Below are 22,652 nucleotides of genomic sequence, written 5' to 3' on the forward strand. Positions count from 1 at the left end.
TAATAATTGCAAATATGTATATTTGTAACTTAAATTTAACATAGTGTTTTAGTGATTACACAAATTACAATTATGAGCATACTTTATGGAGATGCTCTCACATAGGGTACCCGAGCACCTTTATACGCTATGAAAAACTGATTTTTCAAGTCTTTTGTAAGAAAAATACTATGAACTGACAAACCATAACCATATTGTACAGGGGTATTTTCCTGCGAATAGAAGTTTCTTTTGGAATGCGTTCAGAAATTAACAGTTGCAAGAATACTCTCTTAGTACAAGTATATTTTAGGCACACACTAATTTCCCCCCACTTCGAACTGTTTTAATTTCCTCACTGACAAACACTTTACCATTTTATATCGTAAAGGTCAGATCCACCGTTATTGTAACAGAGTGTTGCTTGAGCGATTGTCTAGAAATTCAAACTCCGATTAGTGACAATTTCAGTCTTGTTTTATTACAAGTGTAAAATCTTTAGTCAGTGCAGAAGAGGCCGTGGATCAGAGTAGATCACAGTAGATGAGAGTGGTGGGTCACGGTGGGTGGTGGGTCAGAGTGCGTCACGGTGGGTGGTGGGTCAGAGTGGGTCGTGGGTCACGGTGGGTGGTGGGTCGTGGGTCAAGTTTTCATTGACCCACGCCAACTCTGATTGGAAAGTACCTAATCAATTTGGTGAGTGAGTGAAACGATTTTTTTCCTGGCTAAGGATAGTTTTTAATATGACCTTATAATGACTTGAGTATGGAAAAAGGCCGAAATTTGAGGAATGTCCTATCGGAAAGTTATTACAGGCAAAAAACTGTCCTTGGCCAAGCAAGAAATCATTTCACTCACTCACTCATCAAATTAATTAAGTACTTCCCAATAAGATAGAGACGTGAAACTTTGCATAAGAGTATCTTATAACGACTTGAGTATGGGAAAAGTCGGAAATCTGAAGAATCTGATATGGAAAATTTTTTATGGGCCAAAAACTGTCCTTAGCCAGGAAAAAATCGTTTCACTTACTCACTCATCAAATGGATTAGGTACTTCCCAATGAGACAGAGACGTGAAACTCGCACAAAGGCATCTTATAATGATTTGAGTACGGAAAAATCCGAAATTTGAGAAATGTCCGAAGGGAAAGTTGTTATAGGCAAAAAAATTGTCCTTAGCCAAGCAAGAAATCGATTCACTCACACACTCATCAAATTGATTAAGTATAGACGTGAAACTTTGCAAAAGGGTACCCTATAACGACTTGAGTATGGAAAAAGGTCCGAAATCTGAGGAATGTGCTAAGGGCAGTTTTTTGCCCATAAAAAATTTTCTATAGCACATCTTTCAGATTTCGGACTATTTCCATACTCAAGTTGTTATAGGGTACCCTTATGCAAAGTTTCACGTCTCTATCTCATTGGGAAGTACCTAATCATTTTGATGAGTGAGTCAGTGAGTCAGTGAGCCTGAAAACTGCATATTTTAGAGGTCCAGTACTCGAATATGGTTGGAGGTAGGAATGTGAGATTTGGCATATGAGTACATCTCTCGGATATCTCCTCAAATTCTAAATTTCATGTTTCTACCCTTAATTGAATCGTTTTTACAAAGCCTTGAAAGCGGTGTTTTACCCAAAACTCTTGTTCCTGTATAATATGCTTACGGCAGTGCAGGCCAGTTTTCATTTTCTTCGCGGAACTTGGTTGCCATGCACTGTCATGCATGTTGATATATATAATCATTAATGAAACAAAACTGACCAAGGCACCAAATATATAAGTATTAATAACACGTGTATAACAGTTTTGGCAATGTAACCCAATAAAACATTTACATTTTGCACATAATAAAAAGTACTTTTTGTAAAGATGGCTGTAAAAATGAAGACAAAACTTGATTGGCTCTGCAGAGTGAGAGCGTATTCTCCTTTCAGTTTCTGAGGATATATAAGTTTTTATTCTTTTATTGAATATTTAAGCAAGCACTGGGGTCGTTAGCTTTTTAAATCTGGGGGGGGAGGCGTTCAGATGAATCAAAATCAAAATCCTCTTTCCGACAAAAGTTAGATATATATACAAAGTAGTATAGTTTCTTTAAATATGTTTGACTAAAATCTGGATGACGCGTCCCTCCGCCCCCCCCCCGCTAGGGACTCCCATGAAGCTAGGACGAAATTGCTTTATTTAAGCAATCCCTTCTGAAACAAGATCCTAAATACGCCACTGGTGTTGATAACATTTGAATCGATATTATAAGTAGAAATACTTTATAAGAAGTTCTAACCTGAATTATCACAGAAATAAGTACACGTAAGATGTTAGTAACTGTAGTCGTATTGTCGAAGGAACTTCCAGTGTTGACCTCTTGAATGAAAATGTCAGAGATACTTGTTAATTTGCATTTGAAACTAACATCTTTACAAGCACCTTGGGAGTTTATACTAGAAAATATTTATCTATGGCGTAAGAAAAAAAGAAACTGGATATTGGTCGATATTCGTGATGTACTTAAATTTTACTATTTCGAAACGTATATTTTTTATTTATAGTTCACATAATGATTGGATAAACTTCTAGTTTACGCGCATACTCACCGTTGCTAACGCGCCTGCTCCCTACAGACGCATCCTCGTGCAAGTCCACTAGTTCGTCCTATCCTGAACGTAGTGTTGTCCACGAGACTAGAAATTTCTCGTCTTGTCCTGAATATAATCTCGAATACGGCACGAGAAGTACCTTTCTAAATTTGAGACGAGGCAAGAAACACGACAGGTCTCGTTTCCGAGACAAGAAATTTCTCGATTCTCGTGGGCAACACTAATTCTCCCAAGTCTTGGGACTCAAACACTGTTTTAGTGTTACATGATTCATATGTAAAATACTACAAATCGATAAAATAATGGTATGAAAGCAATGAAGAGCATTTATCTATCTTAACCTCTTCATGGAGCTTGACACATGTGTTGCCATTAATCTGAATGCTATTTTAATGGCCCAGAAAATGGTCCTCATCTGCTAAACTCTCACGATTGTTACCTTTGACATTATATTTTCCTCCTGTACTTGTTTTTATTTTCCAGTTTGCACTTGATTTGCTGTTACAAACAATAGACCACGAGAGGGTGCAGCGGAGAGTTTCTGTATAAAAGTTACTTACTCTTTGTCTTCTAGTGATTGTTGTTGGTGTTTTTTTTCTTTTGTGGCTAGAATTTTTAATAACATCAAACACAGTGCTTTATTCTAGTTTAAACTATTGTGTGTCCAACATCGTGTTTACGTGCGTTGCAAGCGATATGTTTTGAAACGTACGCATTTGTATACAAAGTGCATCAGGAGAACCTATCTTGTCCCATATACAGTGAATAGCATTTTGTGTGAAATGATGCTGGTACATCTTCAATCATTAGTTTCTCTCGGGATTTTTGTTGTTGGAAAAGTGTCCACAAGAAGGCTAGGGGAGAAAGATATTATAGAAATTATAAACTGAGTAGATCTTAATAGCTCTTATTTGTATTTGATTGCAAGTGATGAAGGGAGTGAACCAGAAACTCTGATGGAACATTTGGATGATGATAACTACAATGATATAAGTGAAATAGTGAATTCTTTCATAGCAAGTAGCAATCAACCTGGAACTTCAAAGGTAGTAGTGTCCCAGACTGTCTCCAACAGTGGTGAACATCAATGTACACACACACACACACACACACACACACACACACACCATAGGGCTTGAGAAAGGCTTCTGGATATTCCCATCATTCTACCGATCTGTTCTCGATACAAACCTCGAGAGAGGATTCTGTAGATTCTCATCAGTCTAGTGATCTTTCTGCTCCACAAACATTTGTGAAAGATGGTGAATATTATACAGGGACAGTACAACGGACTTCATCAAGTAATGGAAGGAAACCAATATGGTATGCAAATAAGGACAACGATTTTGCAGAGAACCGCCCTCCTTTCAGAGGCACTACTAACATCAACTTTACCCAGATGGAGAATCCAGAAACACCTTATTCATTTTATCGGAATTTATTTCCGGAAGATATTGTAGAGCTAATTGTTCGAGAAACTACGCGATTTGCTGTTCAAAATGACGAACATAATTTCTCCACGACAGTGAACTAAATACATACATGTTTGGCTGTCAATATTCTAATGACCTAAATACAAAGTTTGAAAAAGATTTATATTGTACTAAATTTTTGAATGGAATTAATAGCTGGTAACCACGGCAAACTTAATAAAACATATAGTTTGCAACACTGTAATTTCAAGTGGACTCTTTCTCCAGGAAGATATAAAAAGTAAAGCCGGTATAGAGCCATTATTGAACAAGTGTTTTGGAAGTTCTCCATATTTTGTTATTTCTTTCCGTATATTGTGAATTTCAATATGTTACATATCCGCAACAAGTACATATTTGTGACCATTTGAGAACGGCCTTGTGATTGGCTAGAATTTGGCACTAGCGAAAAAAAACTTTTTTATGTTTAAGATAAATGCCAATAACCAAAATATAAGAATATGAAAGAAATTCACATCTTTAAAAAGTTCGTCCCTGAAGAGGTTAAAATATGCAAGTCATTACACAAGTTACTCCAATAAGAAATATGGTTTAAATGTTGTTATATCATATCATTCGTGGACCAATCGTGACATGGAACTTTTGTGATAACTTTCAGGTAAAATTAAGAAGAAAATTATGTCATGATTTTTTTTACACAAGTTAACAAAACGGAACAATAAAATTTTAAAACAAGAGTAAAAGAAGTGTTCGAGAATAGAGACGAGACGAGACCTATGAAATTTAGGAGACGAGACTAGAAAACCTTACTTGTTGTCTCATGGAGAACACTATAAGAACGAAATAGATAGAATTATTGCTTGTACCTGGCATATGTTGGGTATCAATCATATTATCAATCTGTTCGCTATTATTGGGGCATTAACCAAGACTAGAACAGTGTAGAATGCATTAGTTTATTATTTAGAAATGAAATGAAATCTTTGTGATTTATGTCTCACCGTTATGGCAGCTAGGATAAAGGAGACGGTGATGATGAGAATGAATGAAATTGTGGAATGAAGAAAAAGGAGGGGAACGGAAGAACGCAGAGAAAACCTGCGCAGTGGACTTTGTACACCGTAAAGTATAGACTTGGCTTTGATCGAATCGGGGACTGCACAAACCAGAGGTGAGCACTCTACCACTGAGCCACAGGGGTACCCGTTATTCTTTAGGGCATAACTGATGTAAAAGCATTCTTGAAATTCTCATATTCTTAATCTGCACGAAAATAGATTTTATGAATAATATTTCTACCTCCTAGGTTTATTAAACTTCCAAAATATGCTATGCATAAATATCGGAAGTCTAATAGAACGGCTATGTCCGTCTGTCTGTTAACAGGCATCAGACCAAAAGCGGTAAGAGATATCAAGAAGGGTTTTCTGAAATCGATTTAGCATTCTAAGAATAGGTTCATCTTCTCCGTCAATCTTCTTTTTTAAATCGCAGGTGATAGAGATCGACCACTTACGAGCTATAATTCAAAAAATGGAATGGCTAGCAACAAGCGTTTTTAGGGAATTGATTCAACATCGCTAGAAAACATACCATATCCATCCGTATCTTTCTATTAAAACCAGAACTGGTAGAAATTTACTACTACTTCCGGTTACAATATTGATTTCCATAGAGTAAAAACGATAAAATACACCGAGAAGCAGTTCTCGGTCATTTTCTTCTTCCACATATATTAACAATTTTGCAGTTTGCTATTGTAACGTTCCTATTTAGATAAGAGGTCGTTACTCGACACGGGCCTCCCACTTGTGAAGACCCGCCACATTAGAGAATCAATATATACATATTTTTAATTTATGTGTGGTTGCCAGTAATCCTAAGGGCCACAATATGTTTAGCTTAAATATGGATACTATACAACGTTCCTAGAAATTAGGTTAATACCAAAAACCATAAACAGGTCAAGGTTTTAATATTAGGATCGTTAAATAATAAGTTAATGATTTAGTAATCTCATCTTTAAAAAAAATCAATCGACTTTACAAATTTCCTTCCAAGCCATTAAACTCACTGCTACTAATTGGACACATTAAATCCAATGCAAGTGAATTTAATATTAGTCTCAATAAATCTCAACTTAATCATATACCACAACGACCTGAAATGAATTGAATAATTGTACCGAATTCTCAAACATATATATCAAATATAGGAAGTTATAAGTATGGTTAATACAAAATGTCTATATCCCATTTAATCACACAGTTAAGTCTCCATTAGAACATATATGAATCCGATTTAAATTTATGAAAATTATTAAACAACTCACTAGATTATTAAGTAAATAACAGTCCACACTTTAGAATATTGAATTGAATTCACTTGTTATATACACACAACTCTTTAATAGAATAATTCACCAACTTGCGATAGATAGAGCTTACTATTACAAGGTTTTATCGAGTACATTTCCAGCACACATCAATTCAGGATAACTCAAGTGCTGGGTGAAGTAACAGCAGTCACCCCTAGAGGCGCCATATTCAAAAAGTTGACAAACGAAACTATTTTATCGAAGACTCCAAATAGAATGAATTTAATAATTATAATAACTGTTACAACCTCTTTTTTTTTTTTTTTTTTTTTTTTGGAAAATTATTAAACAACTCACTAGATCATTAAGTAAATAACAGTCCACATTTTAGAATATTGAATTGACATGTTACACAGAGTGACATGTTACACTATCCCATCACAACAAGGTAAATCCTCTTTGATCACTATGTAAACTTTTGTCGGTTGATGCGACAAATAAGTGAGTTTACTCTGCATTATACAGTTCGAAACTACTATATAAGATGAACACTTCCCTCACTTAAATGCAACATAGACAGATTTTCTGAAACTTTCGTACGTCTTTAGCTCCAATATGCCTCTACAGGTAACTATTGGCGGAGATGTTTACGTAGAATCAATGAAATCTTTACGATCTATGAAGAGAGAGAGAAAACCGACTCTGCTCTTATCTGCTGTTAATCTGCATTCCATCGGTTTCTTTGTCTCCAGAGACAATCGTAAGTTCACGCACGTGACCTAACGGAGAGGAAACGTACCTGGTTAGCCTCCTTTCTGCTGTTTTGTGCTGTTGCAAAATTTAGGGCCATATTTTAAGCAGTTTTTCAATGGAAAAAAATCAATTTTTAATTAGCTCAATCTAATATCACCCTAGCAAGAAAAAGTAAAACTGAACATGCAATATTAATACAAACAAACATTTGGACGAATGTCGAAATGTATTAATTAAATAGTTTTCATAATATTTTGGAAATAAATGTCATGTTATTGTAAAGGGAAATCCCATTGCATTCCGAGTGTTGGACACAGCCTTAAGTTAGATAGAATTTTATTGGTTCCTGTATTAATAGGACTTTGCCATGTTCTGAATGCTCTTAACACTTTCGCCATCTAAACGTCACTGACCTTATATTTCAATCATCAAGTTAAATCAACACGTAGTCGAAATCAACACCAAAATCAACGTCATTTCGAAGATATCTTCAATTTCACTAAAATCGTATATGGTTTTATCGAGTGAGTGAACGGTAATCATCTCATGGGGTAGCTTGTATCAAACATTAATCTTTTCAAATATGGCGCCTTTTCAATGAAATCTTAAGACGTTTCCTGTCGCCTTCTAGAATTGAAGGAACCGATCTCTGACCACTCACCAACAGTTGTCTGCTTGCAATAACTTCATTTTCCAGTTAGTTATTTGTTCTAACTCGTTACAGAATAAACAAATTTGATACACATATTGATTTTCGTGCTGCTGACAGCGTACTCATTGCTGTACTCACTGTCAGAGATTTTTATTTCATGTATATCAACATCGACTCAAGGTTCTAAGCCGATTCGGTGTATGCTATTTTTCCCTTGCCCAGTCACCATCTGTTCATTGTGTATACTTCGGGCTGAAGTCTTTTTGGCAGCAAATCTAATTCAATTTTACAATCGAGCCACTTCTGTTGATTATCGGATATCTCAATGAGCATCATCGTCTATGGAAATCTATCGGAACTTCCGAATGTGACCATCAAGTTAAGGTTACGGAATTTCTCATTAGCGTAGAACGTTTGTCCTTAGCGATAATAGCCCTAGTCATTTTTCTACTGAATCCAGCACCAACTCATGCATTGGTCTCTAGCATTATAGTCCTTGTAACTTTTCTGCAATGCAGAGTGGACCTAGATTTCTGTGACAGTGGTCATTTTCCAGTGATGACGAAGTCAGGCTATTACTAATTAATGCTAATCTTCAATATTTCGACTAGAAGCGTGCTGATTGGTAAACTTATTGGAAGATTAGTGAGTTTCATTCATTCTCCTAAAAATTGCTCGTTTAACCTGTTGTAGATCTTTTTGAGCAGATTGTGATTGATGCTTCCTGTAGTTCTATACAAGAGCGCGGAGGCGGTGGTTCACGATTGAAAGTTCTATGGTTGTCTGCTGAAATCTGTGAGATTACCATGGCTCATCCACATGCCTTGCGAACTTGAATGACATCCAACAATCAATAATCTTTACAAATTTTGTAATGTTTTTTACCCGTTATAGATAACTGATAAAATGTTCAAAGCGCAAACATTGGAAAGATTACATATTGTCTCTAAGTTGTGGAACCCCTTTGACTACTGTTTGGCAGTTATTTGATTAATTGATTGATTTGTTGAGATTTAATAGGGACGTCAGCATCGAGGATATTTAGCACAGTCACGATCAACAAGACTCCCATTTAAAAACAAACATAGTCAAATATAACCAACAGCTGCTATAAAGGAGAAATAAAAATCTGTAAGAAGAGACAAAATAATAAATTTATAAGAATAACATATATAGAACAATAACAAGAAATAGTAAAAATATATTAATAATGATAAATAGAAAAGCTAACATTTCAGAAATTAACTCTTCAGGCGAATCTTTCCAGGAGACCAAACATAGTGCACTCACTTTCCATTAATCTGCCCTCCATCATGTCAGATATTAAAGAAACCGGGTGGCTTACGAATAGATATAGATTTCGGTCTTTTCGAGGAAGAAACCATATCATTGAGTTGTCGTATATACTAGCTATATTTTAAGCCGGCCATATAAATTGAATTGCAATGAGCTGGTGTTAACTGAAGACCACAGTAGTAGAAACACTTGGTGTTTTGGGGGGGGTTCATTATTCGATGTAGCAGGGTCGGAAGTTCTGAACTTTCTTGGGAACAACATCAGTTTGGGTGGAAATCTCGGAAGCCAGGGTTGACACAGACTTACAAGCACTGGCTGCAACAGTGGCAAAGGGCACAGAAAGCGAGGAAAGAATGCTTTCTTTTAAGCCACAATTTTCATCAGCAAGATCTTCTCAACAAACATTCGCTCTCGGATACGTTTCTCACATAGAAAGCCTGAGCAGTCCCGGGATCCAGCAGAATGTACGCCCTCTCTATTGATACGAAGAGCTTGGTTGTTAGTCGCTGTATAGGGTTCTGCATCATGACTACCCTTTCCACAATTCGCACAAAGAGCAACACTCGCATTATAAGACGTACTAGTGTGTCCGAAGTGCTGATATTTCAAACAACACAGGGGAATGGGAATGTAGGGGTGAATCTTAAATCGATAATAACCAACCTTCACGTAGTTCGGAAGTGTAGACAAACTGAAAGTAAGAATCAGTGACTGAGTAACAACGAGTTCAACATGTTGGTTAGCCAGTTCCGATTTAATCTCCTCCTCGGTGGCATCTAGAAGGTCCCAACTTGACATTAAATTGTTTTATTCGCTGATTGAAAGAAACACGGTTTCGATTTTCTCGCCAAAAAGAACTTATTGTGTACATTTCTGCTACCAGCGAATTTGTATTTGTTGATTCGGAATTATATCTGGATGGTATTCGTCTAGCATTCGTTCACACATTCCAATTAATGAGTTTGACCTTTGACCACCACTTAACGTGAGCACTACACACTCGTAATCTTAAGAACTCTTTCCGTGCGCTCTAAATTTGCTTTGTGCACTATCGCTCCATATATATGGTGCTTATCATATTATTCTGTTTAGTTTATATCATAATCTAGTCCGGTACAAGTTGGAATACATTTGTGTTGCTTATTCTTATGGCCGATCCTCTATACTGAAGTAACTTGAAAAGGTTCATCACCTGAATTTTAGGCTAGCTACTAGTGTATTGTTAACCTTTATACAGAATTAAACAAACCTTCCTTAGGCTGTTGTCATGATACACTGCTCAGAAGTCCGTATGAGTTGTATTTCTGACCACTACTGCCAATTTCTGTTGCGCGGTAGCCAGATTTATGACCGATATGCAGCACGACAATGTTACATTTGTGCTTATGATGGTCTCACTGCAGACGAATTTGTAGGATCATTTTCTTCTTTGATATATTGGTGCTGTTCTACCTGGAGTAAATACTCCATTAGTAGTATAGTTTTGACACTATACATCTCAAGTAACCATTAATTTCTGCAAAAGTGCGAAACGTTGCTAGAACAGTAGTCTTATTTTAACGTGTTTTAAACGGGCAGTTCGCACAGCGGGAATTCTGTGCTTCCATCACAGAGGAAAAAGTTAGGAACTCAGTATACATGATTTGTGGTCAATATTCATTGCTGAAATAGCAGAATCTAGACTTGATCATGTTAACATGATTCAGCTTTCGCTCTGCATCATGTGCTTATCTTCACTGATTCACGAAGAGTTATGATAAGTCTACATAATGTCTTTAGTAAACAGCTGCTAGTATAAGACATTGATGCAACTACAACATAATTATGTCGTTTATTTTAGCTGGGTACCGGGTACACGTTGTATTCGGGGAAATGTATGCTGGCACAGTAACCAGAAAACAGCATTAGCAAGTGTTACAATGAAACACTGTCCCCTATGCTCGGACCTTCCCATCTATTTTGTTCAACGAATACGCTCTCACTAACAAGAAGATTGGACCCAGGTCAATGAATATTGGTTCTATTTTGTGAAACGTATTTTGGGCAATTGATAGATGTCGTCGCGTACTAGTTACGAGATGAAGTGAATCTGGCTCAACTGCACATCAAATACACTCTCATCTCACACATTCCTATCTAGTATGAGGCGCTAACCGTCCGTATTGAGAAGAATCTATCGTCCCACTGAGAGTTCGGCACATTCTTTAACCTCCGAATCTTACTGAGCGGTCTTAAGTGAACGTGATCTAATTTTGTTCATGAGATCGAACTTGTTAACGTGATCTGTTGTTATCTTCATAGATTTCTCCCGTTATATTTCTACTATTGCTATTAGTGACTTATTTTCAAGTTATATGTATATTTTGTGTTTCATTGTTTTTTAGCCTTTATGTGACCCTTTGTTTTAATGTTCATACCTTTGTTTTATTTGTTCTTAATTTTAGAACGTACGACAACTACATCTTTTTGATATGTTATTTTGAATTCGTTATAATACGCAGCATATATTGGCCATTGGCATTATCGTAAGGGAGACTATGTCCTCAATAAACTGTAACAACCAATTAAGTTTTAATTGTCTTTACTCATTCCCTTGTTTGAGGCAATTCTCTACGTGGAAGCTCGTAACAAGCATTTTCTCACTCGGACCAAGAGCGCCTACTTTCCAAAATTTATGTGGGTGCATATCAATAGCGAGACGTGTTATATGTTTTCAGAAGTGTCTCGATAGTTTTGATTGATTTTTTTTAGTTAAAATCTTTTATGAATACTGTCATTGGAGACTGTCCTTGATTAGGCCAGAGACAGCCATGGAAGGGGTAATGGGTTGCTTTGTTGCCTTTGCACAAACACATTTGAAACAAACAATTATGTTTTACAGGTTAGAAATTTTAACTTCCATCTCCATGTTTTAATTGTTTATTATTTTTTCATAGTGGCAAATGAGAAATATGTATTTTATTTTGTTTCTATCAAACTAAAAATCTTGTGCGTGCGCCGCACCCACAAGATTATTTGTGTAGGTGCTGGAGCCCCGGAGCACCCACGTAGTCGGCGCGCATGACTCGGACTTTATTTTGGCTTTCACATAGCATCCTTATCAATCTAAAATGTATTCTATTGTGTCAAATTTGTTTTGCAGTATTTTTATCCTAATCGAGTTGTGGGCTTTTCTGAAATCAATAAATAGAGGATTTGTTAAACAAGATAGATACATTCCCTTTTTTTTTTTAAGTATTAGACGAATAGCAAATATCTGGTCGGTAGTTGATCAATTTCGCTGAAATCTGCACTGATAATCTTCAATAGTTTCATCTGTGCATGGAGTCAATCGTGTTAACTGAATGTTTAAGATGATTTTACGCAATGTTGACAAAAGAAAGATACCTGGATAATTATTATGATCAGTTTTGTCGCCATGCTTGTGCATTTTTAGAGTGATTGCTTCTTTCCCCTCTTGTAGCAATCTCTTTCTGTTCCGTATGAGAAGAATCAGTATGTGTAAGTCGTTCTACAATTTTCTCCTCCAGCTAAAATTAACTCAGCGAGAATTGTGTGTACTTCTGAAGAATTGCGTTTTTTATTTATTTTTTTATTGCAATTTCAATTTCTGTTCGGTTAGGCGTAGAATTATACAGTTCTGTTGTATGAGTTTATATTCTTCATGAACATTATTTTTGATTGTGTTACCAAATGGTCGAATAAATCATTTTACCTACTACTTTACCTTCAAAATACTATCCACATCAGTGAGAATTGTTCCGTCCCTTTCCTTGATATATAAACACAAGGTTGAAAGCTTTCTTACATTTGTTGATACTTTTACATGTACTGAATACTTAAGCTTTTACTGATACCTTCTGGTTCAATAACTTTAACTTTCAAATAACTGCGTTTGTTTGTGCTAACAGTTTCTCGCCTGATTAAGTTTTCAATTTATCCTTTCATATGTGCTGTCATTTGATAATGAAGATGCTCTATTTCTTAAGAAATTTTAATTTCGTCTCATTTCATTTCTACTATTTATATAATCCAGAATAAGCCACATCATCACCCCTTTTTAATTTGCAAGTAGTAATGACATTTTAAAAAGAATCCTATGTTACTGAACATAGACTAAAATACAGTACTTTAACATAGTGAACAAAATAAAATGTGTATTAACGGTCTTCTGTGTATTAAATACAAGATCTAAAATAAACGGTCTTCTGAAATATTTTGTAGCCTCTCCGGACTTCTGTTATTGGCCAGTAAATGGTAATTTTTACGCGGTTGGAGATACCTGGTTGATAGAGAGAACCAGAGAAATATGTAAGCAAGCCACCTGTGTTTATAAACGACGAAACCCAAGAAGCCGTCGTAGGCATCTTGCCATTATTATTGACAGGTAAGTCAGATGTGTGTTGCAAATACATAATATTTAACTATATTAATTTCTATTCAAACATAACATCAATTTCTAGTAGTTTATAATTTCAGGTGTTGCTTTGTAACGGTGAGGGCTCTCCATGAATGTAGATAGTTCCACATTTCGTTAGTATATTACCTACTATTCTATTGATTAAAATGTATATAATCAAACTATGGTGAGGCAATTGTCCATTCTGACCCCATTAAATAATGCGCTTACTTGCTTCTTTAGTCACATTTTCTTAAATTATAAGACGGAAAACAAAACTTGAGCAACGGTTATAACAAGCAACCACACTAGTAAAATTATCATCTAAGAGAATTGAATTACTGCGAGATCAGGAAGAGTTTATTGATTCAACAGAAGATGTATAGCTCAACATGTTCAACAAAAATCACTACTATTCGTACAATAGTAGTGATTTCTATAAGATTAACAAGTACAAGCGCTATTACGATGACCAGTACAGTTACGAAAGAAAGTATTGTTCAATTGACAAAATTTCTTTTCCTAATGACTCAACAACAAATTAACCTATTAGAGTACTGATTTAGGCAAGTTATCAAGTTATGACTATTCCAAGGATAGCAACAAAAAGATTCAAATTAATTCATTTGTTCCCGAGTTATTGGTAAATGAAAATTTGTCAACTATCAAATACTTTCTTTCTCGTGCCAAATACTTTCTCTAATACGTATCAACCTTATAATCAGTTTTTATCAGGTCATTTTGATTAAAATCTGTGATCAAATCGGGGTGTGGGGGGTGAAAATTTACACCCAAAATGGCGTAATTCAGAACCACTCAAGTCGGAGACATGAAACTCTGTATTACTCTTTTTCATTAATTATAGACTGATATGTGTCGCAACTTTTTTTTAAAATTTCACTTTTAGGGGAGAAAGGTATAATTTCTATAATTTTTCTGCATATTTAAATTTACGACTCTTGTCTCATCATTACGAAAAAGAAGCAGCTGGAGCGTTTGAAATAATATTTTGAACAACGCTTTTGCATCCACCTATATTTTTCTTTTATGTATACTTTTACTTTGATTTAAATGCGTATCTTAAGTCAGAAAAGGTGTTCAAATTGTTAGCTAAGAATAACAGCTTCAACGTGTGGAATCCATTTTTGAGCACAGTTAGCACTTGAATCAATCTGAGTTATGTTTATTTCACTTTGATGCAAATAAGCACCGTAAGGAGGAAAGAGGTTTTCTTCCTCTGGGAAGAACGAGCATTTAAGCTAATATACAAGTTACGAGAGCGAGAAATAATTGTAGGAATAAATTGAATTTAAACTTATCCTTAATTAATTATGATTGTTATGTTAACGAACGTTTTCTGTAATTGTGATGATATTCCAGTACTTCTAGTAACCTTGTTTGCATGAAACTTCCGTACATTTCTATAATATCATAAGAAATATAGTCGTACCTTTTTTCTCTAATGAAATACAGAAGGTTTGCAAGTACATTTCAAACTTGAGTTAGTCATTGAGAGAAACCCAATAAGACCAGTTAGATCAAGAAAATATTCTGAGTTGAGATAAGGACACCTAAACATTTTAAAGATTCTCGTTAAAAGAATAATGTTAAAAGAGTTCATAAAGGATTTTTCGATTAATTCAAATGTTGGAAAGTCTAATCGGACTCATCACCTGGACGAAAGAATTATATTTGACTTATAAATCAAATACGACCTAAGCTCGTTTAAAAAAAATGTTGCCCCACAAAAATACTAAACTATAAGTAAGTCTTTCTTCAAAGGGAGCTTATCCTAATTTTATTCGGAATCAAACAAATTTAAATTAGGTAAGTTCTCATCTAATGCTTATTGATAATAGCCTATATATGAAAAGCATATTAGAAAATAATATAGAATTTAGTAATCTCAAGTTATCACTATTCTCTTTTTATTTCGAACTAGAGTTAGAGAAGGAGGCTTAAAGTTCATTAATTCAGCTTTCTGTTCAGTTCGCCTTCAAAATTTGCTATTTTTGCTAACTCAGAATAATATTTTGTGTTTTTAAAGGTATTTTAAACCAAAAAAGAATAGTATAAGTTTTAAAAGAAATGGTAATTTTTCTCGGAAGTTTCATTATTCTACCAAAACTATAGTTGGGTTCAATATGAATCAGTGAATTTCGAGACAAACTAAGATCATGGCCGAAGTTCACACAAGATGTGTAAGGATGAAACTTAATTTTAATTTTAAATTTTAAAAATATCATTCCACACACTTCGACTAATTTTGCTCCTTGAGTCCCGCAACGGAAGAGGGTCTTACAAAATGTATTATTCAAAATTTCGTAAGGAGCAAGATTTCGTCAGAAGGGATTCCTTGTGATTTCCACTTTTGTATCCGTAACTTTTATTTCCTATCGCACTACACCAGTTGGTATACCAATTACGTCTATATTGTATTAATCCTGAAAAAATATAGGGGAAGGCGTTGTACCTGTGAACACTTTTAGAGTCTTCGAAATTTTGGTGCTAGTATTAAGCACTTTTTCCCCAATTTTTGTCGTACATTTGAAGGATCAGATAGGATGATTTTTTAACGTGTTACATAATTACAATAGCTTTTATCAGATAAAATAAGAACAAATCCGTTTCGTTCACAGATACATTATGGTCGTATACCATTGAACAGACCCTCTTGTATCTTTGAACAGTGATAATTACAATGTTTCTGCGGCAATAATATAAAACGAAGCCACAAATATTAACAGTTATAAATTGCAATAAAAGGTTTAGCTATAAAAAGCTCCCCAGAATTAAAATTTTGTTAATTAAATTAAAAATTGAAGAGAAGTTCTAACAAAAACTTGTGAACAATAAATTGAGCATATACATCTCTTAAAGTTATTTATATAATAAGCGAACATATAGAAACTACTTAAAATTATAATTAATAACTTTATATCCTAACATAACCTATATAAAATATATCAATTGTTTTAACTACTTACATTGCGTAGCTTTAAACAGTATTATTTATCGTTCAAAGGTACACGATGCATTTATGTTCATAGGTACAAGAAGGTCACCATTACGAAAAAAAAGTTCTCCACTAGCTTAAATATTGAACAGAAGTTAAAACTAAAAATATTACTGTATTCACCAATGATTCTACCCCAAGTTTGGACAAATAAATATCACAAGTTGCGAAAACCTAACAGGACAAAACTCAAAAGGTAACTACAAAAAATCTTCGTTTTGGGGGTGTAAAAATTAAAAGGAACATTACTCGGCGCAACACTCAGTAAAGAACAGCCAAACGGGTTTGTAGTGCTTTTTTTTATTTAATCTTTCAAATGAATTTTAATCACTGCACCTAGATAGCTCTGAATTCGAGAAAAGCACAGGTGTTCAAAGGTACATTGTTTCAAAGGTACAACGCCTTTCCCTAAGCTATGTAATCTGATAAAACAATAAGAAGCTCTTAAAGTATGAAATTATAAGAAATTTCTTTCTTTAGTCATCAGCAACAGCTTAAGCCCACTTTGGATCCCAAACATAGCACTATTATTGTTCTCTCGGCCTTCACCTAGACAGGACAACGTATCTCCAGTAGTTCTATGCGTACTTCTTTCTAATTGTGAAAACAAGTTGTTTGTCGAACAGACGAAACAAAGAAAAACAAACATGTCAGTTCCTGTAAAAATGTATTTCAGAAAGGACAAAATCCTTATTATAAGATCAAAATACCTCAGTATGAGTTACATCTAATAGTTCACAGTCAGATTAATAGTTTCCGCTAGCTTTGCTCCCAACGACCTGACGCAAAGAAATGGCGTTTAATGTAGGCAATTTACAGACGATCCAATGGTTTAGGGGTGCAACTAGTTAGTTTTAGTCCAAATACATATCTGTAGTAAGATGTAGATCAGCATATACCATGTTATCTTCCCGAAACTTAACGAAGAACTGATCTAGAAAGCTGAAAATCATTTATTATACAAGTCTGGTATCTTTGCTCGGAAAAAGGATCTCGACGACTTCTGGTCTTAATAAACTACGCAGAGTTTTATTTGCTTCTTGACAGTCGAAAAATATACAACGCAATGAGCTTCCTATTTACATAAAAGACTATGCAGAATGATATTGCATTACGACAATATAGGACTAATGAATATAGAGAAAGACTGGTTTTTTAGTGTCAATTAATTGTGAGGGTTGATTGAACACCTCTTTTCTAATAGGTCTTAATGAAACGCATGCGCTTTGTGATGATTTTATTCATTTTATCCAATAATTTCACACTAAAGAAAAATCATGATTTACTCTTCGGTTGTCACTCCTTTGGGTTGGCGACGAGAGTGGAAAAGACCAAAGTACGTGTCAGCCCAAGCAATTCACATTCTCATGTTTCACTTCTGCCCGTACTAGACATTAAGCCAATTAAACTGATTTCTACCAATCGGGACCCGAGCACTTGCCTTGTAAGATACTTAGAACAGGGTATTTGCCAGAAATTTTCTTCAGGGGGGGTATAATGAATTGTAGAGGGGTGTAGATTCTAATGATACGTACGTAAAAAGAATCTTAAGCATATCTTTTCTTAATACTATACACACATTACAAATTTAGCGTAACCTTGGCAAAGGATTGCATTATTTGGATTAGTTATGAAAGGGAGAAAAGAAAACTACTCTCCTTTCACTTTTATTTGTATTATATAAACACATTTTGTTATTCTTACTCTCATGCGCACACAGAAATATATTTGCCCTCATACATATCTTTTGTACTACCAAAACCAAAGTAGAATCACGTTTATTCATTCTTCACGTATCTTTATGCATAGTAGTTATCTACACATTTCTGTGAGGTTGCTTTAACCAGATGTTGCAAGTTTTATCTATCAGTTCATTTAGCCTTTTGTTCTTCTTCTTCAGGACCGGAGCGAATTTAACTAATATAGGGGCCTTCTGTACATATTTTCCAACGATTTTAGAAACTAGAGGATCTGCCCTTGCAACAAAATCTTGAAGCCATACGTCATAGTTTCGTCACCCCTACTCTGCCCACTCCGACCAATAAGATCGCAATGTTTTGAGCCAACAAACATGGCGGAAACGAAAGTAGCTAATCAGACGATGGCAGAAACGAGAGTAGCCAATCAAACTTGCCGATGTTCGGTTGTATTTTGGCTTCATTAATTTAATAGGATGACGATACGTATAGGCAGATTCTCTATTTTATAACATCCTTGATATTTTCATTAAATCGTTTACATGTTCACAACTATGTCGACATTGTTCTGAACAGAACACTCTGTTTATTGTAGAAAATGAACGCTCTACTTCTATTGTACCCAAAGCAAGTAATAGAAGAATACTTGCTACTTCGGACAGAGTTGGGAACAATTCTCCATAGGCAAGATCCAAGAGTTTCTGGTGGATGCTGATGTTAGGATCCACAGGAACTCTTTTGTAAATTTTATATTCTAGTTTGAGTCCAGGTTTATTAACATTACGAACGCTGGCCACTTCAGTTAAGTCCGCTGAGTCGGGGGTGTTTTTGAGCACATCATAGAAGTGGGACAGCTGTTTGAGAGGACCACCAAATCTTTCCTTCATGTTTCTGATAATTTTTGATTTGTAATTAGAGAGAAGAACTTTGAGTTCTTGGGGTTTCATGTTTTCTTCCATTCTCACACCCTAAGATTTTGCCTCTCCTACAACATTTTCAGCATGCTCTGATCTCTTCAAAAGTGATATCTTCCAAATGTGCAATGACACTTTCTACCAACTTCAGCGCTGTAACCATATCATTTACAGACTTTTGCTTAGCTTTGCAAAACTGTATTTAAGAGTAGACCTACTAGTGCGAAAGTTGTGGATGTCTTTCTTAGTTGCAGCAGTAGTCCATCAGCATCTGATGACATGTCTCCTGGATCAACATATTGCAGCATAATGTTTGATTATCATATGAAAGCCACCTAGTAGTAGCAGCTTGCACCAATTTGTAAGAAGTAGCGCCTATTGAAGATTTCACTTCCTGCAGAACTTTCAGCCGCTTGTGACTCCCATGAAATGTTGTGTACAGTTTGTTCATTACATTTACAACCCTTTTGATGTATTTTGGAGTTCCACACGCCCTTATCAAAGGTAGTTGCGAAAGATGGCGTCAGCAATGAATGAAAATCAATCTAGGCTAATCTTCTTTCAGACGTGCCTGAACTCCGAATTTTTCACCGTTGAAATTTGAAGCATCATCAAAAGCCACAACAGTCAGTTTTGCAGTACTAAGCCCTACTTTATGTGTCTCTTTGATGCATTTTGCCTTAGTAGACTGAACTTGAACAGCACAAATGAAGGTCATCTTCACTTTGCAAGTCTCTATATAATGTATACAAATACCCAGAATTTCTGTTCCATTTATATCTGTGCAATCGTCTGCCATGAGAAAATTTACTAATTCTAGAGAACTTGGCTATTGTAGATTCAATGATGGCAACACCAAATGATTATAGAATAGAAGTAATAGAGTAATGCGATAAGTGATGTGCATTCTCTGGTGAGTTTCTTATATGCTGCTTTATTGTTCCTGAATGTTCTAGCGATGCCACTGTACTCCATTTGGATGCATGTGGTATTTCTTTGGAAAATAGGAAATACGTGATTTTGAACAAATCTTTATTTCCACCGATATATCTTCACGCTTATTGTTAAACTGCTGATGGACTTGAGTAGCGACACTGTAACTTTGCAATCAGGCCTGTACCGCACATATACGTTCTTTACTTTTGTCATGTTTTCTTGCCTTTTCTAAAGTTCATGTTTTCAAGCCGCGACAACCATTAACAGTGCATTTGTATAAGGAGTATAGAATAACTACAACATTCATTGTTAGTCTGTTAAATTTCTTTCCGGGAACATAACATTGCAAAGTAAGGCTCGTGGGCTTCGACCAACATCGTGTTCAAACGTGTTGGTGCCATTGTAGACGAGTTAGTCATACATCATATTATTGTCCTTCGGTGTCTCAATCGATGTCTCTATATATGTTTTATAAATGTTATTTAATCTGTTGCTTATATTGTTTACAGCTAGAGAAATGGGTCCGAAGATCTCGATTTCCAATCTAGTAAACAAAGTTTGATTCAACTGAATGGGAAATTAACAGGTGGAAGATAAGAACATTCAATCAAATTATATCGCTTGTGTCACATGACGGATGTGATTGGAGAGTTCAAAATAATGGAATTTGTGGGTGATTGTGAAAGTAGTAATGGTAAATTAATTTCGAAGATAACGATGATATAAAAATGGCTTGAACTTCACAGCCGTCGCAAGCTCCATAAACATCACAAATTTCTTCATCGAGGTCTCACTGAGACCTCTTTGAATGAGCAAAAGAACTGTTCTGAACGACAAATAGAAACAGACAGCGTTCCTTTACAGGAATATCAATTCAAGTGGAAGGATTCTCGAAAAGATGAAGTTGGAAAAGACTATTATGATCTAATACATGTTGGTGAAAATTATGAAAATGTTGTATGAATATGTTAAGGTTCATAACAAATAAGCAGCAAAGATCAAAGAAATTTGAGGAAATGATTAAAAAGTGCCATGTAATCCATGATATTAAACTGCATTTGTTGGCCTTACAAATGAAAGCAACATAAAATATGGGTTTCCTACATTGTTGAAAAAACTCCGGTGTGAAAATATATATCTTAGATAGTTCTCTTTCACATATAATCAGTCATTTTAATCGTAAATTTTAAAAACAGTGGCTCCCATATTGCTTTGATGAGAAATGGCAATGCCGGCCGTTGTACGCAGAATCATCATGGAAGGCCTTTCTTCCTTTGAAAATATGTAGTAGTGATTCACGAACCTGAAGTGTTATAAACCAATGTTCTGACGCCTAGCTTTTCCCTGCCCAGCGCAGTAACTTAGATTTTTTTCTGAGGGGCAAGCATTAATACACATATTTGGGTCCACTAGCAAAGTTGTTTTTCTAATTCTTGGGCCCCGTCTATCCATCTTTCTCTTACTCTTTATGGGCCCCCGGAGCCTATGGGTCCTTCCGCATGGCAAGATCTGCGGGGCCGTTAGTTACGGCCCTAGGTCCGTTCCATAAGGGACAATATTGATAAATCTCAAAGCCATACGAATAAATATTACTTCTAGGGCCCCCAATAATAGACATTTTTTTTTACTGGAATCGGCCCACGACCCATTTTTGTTTGATTTAGCTTTTGTGTGCTGTTTTGTTTATGTAATGTAGTGAACTTGTTCGATGCTTCATTTATAATTCCATGTTAGTATCGTATATGGAGTAAGAAAATTTTGTCTTAAAATGGACCCCCTCAAACGGCGGGAAGCTTCCATTGGGGACCGATGCCCCTGCCCCCCACAAGTTACCGCCCTGCTCCTGTCAATCACTTACATGTATATACCATTACAACTTAAGTGGTTCATAGTTGTGCAAGAATAGTTATGGATCAATGACAGTAAGGGTTTCATTTGTCCAAATTGCATTTCCATGCTACTCGCTCTAGCAGAAGTGATTAGCTCTCTTACGATTAAACACATGCTTGTACGTACATATCGTATTTTTTATGTGAACGCATCGAGTGAACGCATATATATATATTGCTACACCTCTGTTCACTCAAAGTTGGCGAAGTTCTGATTAATAATCTATTATTAAAACCAATAATTAAGAATCGTCTGGTTTAGTTAAATTCTTTTAGAAAGTTGTTGCATTCTTACTTTTACTTGTTTGGAAGTTTAACCCGAACATCACACTATACGTCTTGTCCTTGAAGTAGCCTTTGTTTATCAATCTCAGATGATATACTATGTTGTTTGTTTTTCGCAATTACAGTGAGTGCTTTCTAGAAAAATAGCAAAATAGCAAATGAAAATGAAATGTTTCAGTTTAACGTCCCAAACTTATGTCAGCTAAGGGTAAAGAAGACGGTGATAATGAGAAATGAATGAAATGGTGGAATGAAGAAAGTGGTAGGAAACGGGAGAATTCCGAAAAAATCCACGCGCAAAGTTGCAAAATAAGTATTTCAAGTAAACGTTACATGCTTTCAGTCATGTCTGCATGCAATGATATTCTGTTTAAATATATAACTGTTGTTATGGACAATGGTTCGGTACCGAAGATATCATTTTCTTTTATGGCCAGATCTATACATTTACCTTGTTAAATTTTTTGACCACACAGATTTTTCC

General features: G+C 35.4%; 1 long non-coding RNA gene across 1 annotated transcript in view; it reads left to right on the top strand.

Annotated features, from left to right (window-relative positions):
- LOC145662106 (uncharacterized) overlaps positions 1-22,652 on the top strand; it is a 40,255-nt gene that overhangs the window by 14,063 nt on the left and 3,540 nt on the right. Inside the window, exon 2 of the long non-coding RNA XR_014126983.1 lies at positions 13,257-13,419. This is a non-coding gene — a long non-coding RNA (uncharacterized LOC145662106). The remainder of the gene's footprint in view (positions 1-13,256; positions 13,420-22,652) is intronic.

Source organism: Thermobia domestica, chromosome 10 (genome assembly GCF_964235325.1).
Source record: "Thermobia domestica chromosome 10, izTheDome1.hap1.1, whole genome shotgun sequence".
NCBI lineage: Eukaryota > Metazoa > Arthropoda > Insecta > Zygentoma > Lepismatidae > Thermobia > Thermobia domestica.